Source organism: Sprattus sprattus (genome assembly GCF_963457725.1).
Source record: "Sprattus sprattus genome assembly, chromosome: 8".
Lineage (NCBI taxonomy): Eukaryota > Metazoa > Chordata > Actinopteri > Clupeiformes > Clupeidae > Sprattus > Sprattus sprattus.
In genome coordinates, this window is record NC_137927.1 from 5,156,489 (window position 1) to 5,164,685 (window position 8,197).

Genomic DNA, 8,197 nt, shown 5'->3' on the forward strand with positions numbered 1-8,197 from the left:
CCTGGCTCAGCCTCTTCTCTTCACACACTTGTCTGCTTGTCTGGGAAGGTCTGGGAAGGTCTGTCTGGGTGTGCAGTCACGGGCAGGAGAAAGGAAAGGAGAGAGAGAGAGAGATAATGCGAGGACATGTGAACAGATCTTATATCATTGGCACATCTCTCTCACACACTCACAGACACACACACTCACATGTAACATATGCATGTGCACACCAACATTCTGTATATAAACCCACACACACACACACATGCATGAAGTGTTTTCTCAGTGCTTAGATGTGCATTTAAAACTGTAATTGAAAATGCAGTGTGTTCTTTGACAATGAAAATATGTTGAATTTCTCTTTTACTCTGTTCAATGAGCAGGCAGTCTGGGAGCTTTGAAATGTATGCAGCCATCTATCAAACCAGCAGAATCTTAAAGGCACTAGAGGAAAGAACAAGAGCCCTCTGTGAAGTTCCATCACAAAGAGGAATTAATTGGCTAGAACCAAACTGTCTCTCACACACATGCAATTACACACACACCGAACACACACACATACAAATGCACACCCTGCCACACATATGCACACACACACAGACACATACAGATACAGATCTGCATGCAATGACTCTCTCCCCCAAGCACATACACACACACACACACACACACACACACACAAATGCACACACACAAATGCACACACACAAATGCACACCCACACACAATACAGATCTGCATGCAATGATTCTCTCTCACAAGCACACACACACACAATTACAACATTATTAATGAGTTTGTGTGTGTAGTGATGGCGACAGGCTTTACTACCCGTGTTTGTGCTGGACTGTATATCATCCCACAGGACCCTTCAGTCGTGGGGGAAACTCTGACTTTAATGTCCTCTATAACTCAGAGTGCTTCAATCAGCAGCTCGTTTTCCTGCGCAGGGCTGCGGCCAGCAGTGTGAAATGGCCAGCATGCGTGACCCTTAAGCAGACGTGTGATTAGACCTCACAGTTTCCCCATCTGGGATTCGTTTTTCTGACGCCCCATATTTATTTGATTTCACATTTCAGTCAAATGTTCTCTTTCTCACAGTGAGTCATTCTTTCATCATTTTTTTCCCCCTTTTATTTTTGTTTATTTATTTACTTATTTAGTCCAACACGAATGCCACACATACACACTCGCACACACTGGCACACACACACACACAGACACACCTGCTCACATTCTGGTCCCGAGTGAGTTGTAGTGAGTATAATGCCACAGATTATGATTTCTCCTTTTGTAACTTCTGTTCGGACTTGTTGATGGTGGTGCTTAAGGGTTTGTGAACCATTTGATTTTCTATATTCCTACATAAATATGAATGTAAAATATAATCTGATTTCCACACAAGTCCTAAATGTGGATAAAGAGAACCCAAACGAAAAAAAGATGACAAGAATATTATACTGGGTCGTTTCTTTTTATCATGTATTATTCACAGCTCACTGTATATGTAAATGCAGGTGAAATGGCACACTCTGTGTTATGAGAGGCATTTCTCGAGATGAAAAGGCAAGCTGGCTGTATGGTCCTTCTCTCTGGGGGGATCTCCATGACCAATCAACGCCAGAGCTCACTGAAGCACAACACTGTCCTCCAGTGGCGATTGAAATATACCACAGGATTCTCTCTTCCTCTTCCAAACTCTGTTTTTGTCTTCAAGAATTCTACTTCTACTTCGGTCTCTTTGGTAAATGTGTGATTTAGAGGATCTGCATTTAAATAAATAAGTAAACAAACTAAACTAAATGATTTAGGTACTGACTTAACTGGCATTGGAATATATATGGACTTGATCTAGAGCTGAAAGTCACCTGCAATTTGGCATCCCATTTGATGTATTTGCAGTAACAGTTGGGGGATTGAAGGTAATGATTTTGCCTGGAAAACTGTAACCACATTCTGAAATGGGGGTATCCACTCCATGGTCCATGGTGTCAGTTGACATGATTGAAGCTATCACATGCTTTATGCAAGTACATCGCAAAATTCACTGATAATTAGCCACAAGAGTTTGCCTTCAAAAATCATGCTTGGAGAGTCTAGCGAGACATCCCCTTAAAAGCAACAACCTCACTGAATCCTAAATTTGAGCCGCCGCTGCCTTGACGGAGAAGAAAAATCAGAGGCACAAGATAATTACAGAAAAACCTTGAACCACCATCACACAACTGATTTCATCATTAAGGCTCAATGTAACTAAGGCTCCAGATCTCCGCCTGGGACCACTTAGACCACCCGGGCACATATATCTTAGGAGATGATCAATAATTAATTTAATTTATGTCCCCCCACACGACAGCAAACACAGACCACACCACAGCACTAGCTCACTGCTCTAAGAATGGGCATGTCTGAAGGATCAGACTCCGACATGTGACACTTTGAGCATCGGCTTTCATCTTTGGCAATGCACAGGCGAGGTGGAGGACAACACAAGCCAAGCAGAAAATCAACAAGGCAACTTCAAAACTGAAGAGTTCTAAGGCTTACATGCATATTTACAGTGCATGTTCATTCTGTTCTACTGTTCTGCTACCCCCCCCCCCCCCCCCCCCCCCCCTCTAATCTTCTAAGTGGCCATATCCCCACCTCACCCCACCCCTCGCCCCCCATCCTTTCTCCTGTTCTCCTGTCCAAACAGAGTGACAGTTTGAGCAGCTCCATGAGACTGCACTGGTGGGGGAGCACTGATGGACAGTTTCACCGCCACCACAACCAGAAGTGTCTCTTAACCCTTGGACTCCTTCCCTTCCTCCCCTGCATGGAGCTGTCTGACTGTAATTACCTCTGGCAAATTCTCCTTTTTCTGTTAGAGAAGTCATGCATCAAGCCAGCCCGTGTCCATTACAGTCTGCTGTGAGAAATGTTTCATAATACTGTCAACGTGAAAAGTTCTCAGTTCTGTTTCCTTGCTGTTTTATTACAGCACGTCTGGGGTGTGACAAAGATTCTAGAGAAGCAAACCCATCAGTAAGCGCTTTGAGAAATATGTTGTATAGGTATATATGGTGTATAGATACTTGGCCAATAAAATCTGATTCTGATTCTGATATATGGTGTATATATATATATGGTGTAAAGATATATGGCGAATGGATATATGGTGAATGGATATATGGTGAATGGATATATGGTGTATAGATATATGGATATATGGTGAATGGATATATGGTGTTTATATATATGATGTGAAATGAAAATACATCCCTGACCGAGACGGACCGTTCACTTGGTCCCCCGGCGCTGAGAAGCTGCCCACTGCTCCTGGAGGATCGTGGAGGAGGGAAGATCCGGGATGGGTTAAAAGCAGAGAGTGAATTCACAGCTACCTCAGGCCTGCGTGTGCGTGTGTGCGTGTGTTGTGTCTTGGATCGCCTATCATAACTAGTGTGTGTTGCAGTGAAACGCTTGTGCAATACAAAACTGACTGAAACTCAGCCTTGTTTGTTTGTTGTTTTTTGTTTGTTATATGGTGTATAGAAATATTGTGTATTTTTTTCTAGCACACTTTCAGAGGCCTTGTTTTTTTTCAGGCTTCAGCAATATTTTTTGAAGGGATGTCTATCTGTAGAAACTGATCAGAGAGACATATTAAGATGTGACTGTCAGTTTCATTTAACCTGAGTCACATAACCCCTTAATGAAACTCAAATAAAAGACTGGCCCTGGCAGACTTAAGAGGGAACTTTTCATTAAAACCAAATCTAAATGAAATTGAAAGGTGCCCTCGGCAGCCCTCATACTGCACTTCCAGATTTCCTGGGAAATAAAGACAAGAAAAGAAAGAGAACAACGCCGCAGACAGAAATACAGATGGAGCGATAGATTGATAGAGAGAGAGAGAGAGAGAGAGAGAGAAAGATAGAGAGCAGAGCTTTAGAGGTACTTAAAGTGGCCATAGGAATGTGAGCATTCAGCAGCTCTCTGTCAGTCCAAAGATGGAGGTCACCAGAGGGGCTGAGGATTGAGATCTTGTTTCCTCTGCTTCTCTCATCCCAGGAGAGAATACTCCTCATCTGAATACGGCTGTCACACAGACTGATACACACATTTGAATTCTTTATTTGAATCCGCCAATCAAATTTCCCTACACCAAGGCTACAGATGAGATGAAGCACATATTTGCCCTTTTCTTAAGTGATCCTGAAAATCAGAGGACGATAACTGTCAGTTTCTGAAAATGCCCTGAGCTGCCAAATATTAGAATCACCAGCCTATACTTTTAACCTAGCACCTAACATAAGGGCTGGTGCCTGGTTAGCTTGTGAGAGATATAGGTCAAAGACACAACCTATCTCTAAGACTGTCACCTCTTTTTGCCCGTCATCTACAAAAACAACATCAGGGGTGTGGGGGGTGGGGGGGGGGGGGGGTCAGTTCCCCTCCCTGTTCCTCCCACTCATATACAGTATATTACATTTGTGACCTCAATATCAGTATTTCTTATGACGGGAGTAAACTTGGGCTTTTCATTATTAAGAGTAAAGGAGGCTTATCAGATGTAGATGTGTAACAGCGGATGCCACCGCTGTGTCTTTTGTACAGGACGGCACATAAGCTTAGCTTCTGGCTATGACCACTGAAAGGGCTCATCTGCTGAGGCCAGAATGTTCTTTATAACACGTTCATGTCTGGAGGAGATCTGGACATAATCAGCACACCCCTGAACGGGATTTGGAGATGACCACTTATTTGTGGTGGGCACACTGACGCCCAATGCAGCCACAGGTTGATCGTTAAAATGAAACTCACGGCTCTCCAGGGGCAGCCTGATTTGATCCCTACTTTGAGAGGCACAGGTTATGTGAGCTGATCCCCATAGATGACTTTTAGAACATATCCTGTGTACATATCTGATGTAATGTAGATGGATTTCATGCACTGCATCACCCTCTGTGATGATGTTCCAAAGGCACCTCTCAATCCAGGAATATGGTGTAGAACTGGGATGATTCATGACAGAGCACGTGTTCATTCACGTCTTACCTGTCTGTGTATAGGCTTTCTGTTCGGGTAAGAGAATGCCTGTGTCTCCGAGCCACGGGAGGGCAAGCAGACGTTTAATGAATACCTGAGGGTGCACGGAGGGGAGGAGAAATATCTCTCCATGTAGACGGATCACTTGGGACCATCTGAATGGAAAATGCGATGAAAGAGAAATGGGAGATAATGGTTGCAGCAGTGCACTATGGGTATAGAAATTGTGGTCCTTTTTTGATATTTTATTCAGCGTGTGAATAAAAGAGCTCTTCCCTGTGCCTCCTCTAGCTGTTGATATTCACATGTTTTTGAATGTGCTTCCGCAGGCACTGCCGGTAGATAGAAGACTGAAAAGTGTCGAGTTTTGCAACAGCATGTAGTGTGTGAGGCACGGGATTAGTGTCTTTAATGCGGCATTACTGCTGAAATGCGCCAGCTTATATTTGCCAAAAACAGGCTTCTTCAAAGTTAAACCTACACTCTCAGAAATACGCTAAGTTTCTCTTAAAGGTTCTAGTTAGAAGCCAAAGGTTCCTGCACAGTTTGGGTGCAGCTCAGTGTAGGGATACACAGACAGAATGTTAACTTGCCTCCTCAATGGCCTATACGTAGATGCAGTCATTGGTTCTCATGTCATTAGCATATCATACCATATGCTAAAAGTACAACTGACAGATTTCTTCTTAAATGTCATAAACTCCATAGGCCTACTCCTGAACACAGAGAGAGAAATCAAAGATCTGATAGAGGAGATAAAAGACTACATACATCGTCCCACGAAAGGAGGTGAAGTGATGTCACAAACTCATCAAAGGAGCTATTTTCCCTAACTATGAGACGAGTGAAGCCTTCTCTATGACATGCCAGTGCATTTCCATTGGCCTGTCCGCCCTAGTGGGATGTGATATTCAGGCGAAAAGGTAGGCTAATTAGTGTGCTTGCCCGAAGGGAAGCACACTATTGTTCTTCATAAATTTTCTTTATTCCGCCCGTTTTTCTTGCATCGAATCAGGCCTTGCTCATTCGAGGTACAGACGCCGTTCAAACACCGAAACGTCCGGCCCGATCCGGTGCAACCTGCTATATCTTTTCGTGGCGGCACTCCTTGCCACTCCTTTTTTATTCCTCTTTTTCCATCACCTTTTTTCTCCATAGACTTGCATGGCAGAACTTTGAGGCATTATGACATCATAATAGGCTTATTAAACTGGCTTGCACCTGTGCTTCACTGAGCTTCACTGACACCTGCGCCAAATCCAAGGAACCTCTACTCTCTGTCCCTCTCAATTCACTGAGCTTCACTGACACTCTATGATCTAGCCAACATGCGATCTCTTGGTATAAGTAGCTCTCAAAAACCCCACTGCTCGTAACCTGTGTGAATGGTTTTCGACGGGACCAACAGCAGCATCATCTCGATTTACTGACATTATCGGTATATAAACACATAATATCAATTGGTAACTGGTATGTTGTATCCTGTTTATGTCAGATACTTTATAAACATTTATGTTTTACGTTAACTTATTACACTAGGCAGCAATATTGTGAAGTAGAGCTAGAAATGGCATTGCTAGCTCCCATACTGTAGCTCACACCAGCAACTGCTCAATTTAAGACAAGAAAGGAGTTTTGTAAATTAGCTAGTAGCTGTCAATGATAACTAGTTATTAAAATATATTAGCCAACGTTAAGTTGACTTCAAAGGGGCAGTCGAGTGTTTAGGTTGTGTCAGCTAGCTTGGATAGTTAGCTAATCATTTTCGATTGTATTTTCACGTTAGCCTGGGTAAACGTTTAGCTAGCTAACGTTCGCTAACTATGAGGTAGCATATCCTAGCTAAGTTACACTAGCTAGGCATAGCTAGCTAGTAAACTCATTGCAGTATGGACTATAGGACAGGCTACGCACAACATTAATCAAGCAAAAAATAAATGAATATGTTACTGGTTTGAATAGCCTTGTCTATTTGGGCAATTTGTTAGCCTCAGTAAACGTTTAGCTAGCTAACGTTAGCTAACTGTGAGGTAGCATATCCTAGCTAAGCTAAGCATGCACTGAGGTAGCATATCCTAGCTAAGTACAAGCTATCGATAGCTAGCTATTAAACTCATTGCAGTATGGACTATAGGACAGGCTATGCACAACATTAATTAAGCAAAACATGAATGAATATGTGACTGGTTTGATTAGCCTTGTCTATTTGGGCAATTGTTATTATCATTGTTATCACTTTCAACTGTCAAAACTATCCGTCTAGCTAAATCTGTTGGTTATGAGATTTCACAGCATTTCTTATGGAGGATATGTGGTTGATTTAACTCTAAGGCCAGCTAGGCATAGTAGTTGTATTGTGCCAACACATCATTTGAATTTTCAAAATCCAGACGTGATATTCTCATATATTTCAATGAATTCTGTTAATCAAGTATTGCCTTAAATTATTATTCACATTGATTTAATTGGAATTCAGCTGTAGGCATGACATCTGTATCTTGGAGACTAATTGCATCCACAATTTAAGTACTGCAAGCTAGACTACTATGCAGTAGACACAACACAGGAGGTCCCTGGGCCTGAGAAGGGAAGGGAAGGAGTTTAATGTGGCTATAATATGGAATTTTAAATGTGCCTAAAACTAGACTAAATTGTAATGAGTTTTCGAAAACTAGACTGAAACTAAGAAGGATAACTATGACTATAACGTCAGTGGAGCCAAAATATAATGGTTGAGCTTGGTTGCTTGCTAAAATATATTGGTTGAAAACAAAAAGGTGTATTCAGTGTCACTGCAGATTGTTACACTGGAAGGCTGGCAGATTCATCATACAACCTGCATTCAACGTTGTACTGAACACAGAAAACACAGTACTATACAGATTTTGTTCTCAGATATCAGTCTGTGAGGCCCCTCAACAACATATGCAATATGCGCACTCGGCCACTGCAGTTGCTTGTGCTTGATGGCCGCAACAGAGCAAGCACACTCTCGCAGTTCGTTCACAAAACGCATTCTAGTTGTTTCATGCTACTGGTTTTGCTTCTGCAATATGTTTAATTGTGGACTACCACTGAAATATCCTGATGATTATGATCAATTTGTAACTTAATAATTGAGGTATTGAATGCATTATACAATTCCTTTGTATTCAAAATAAATGTGATATTCATATTTCTT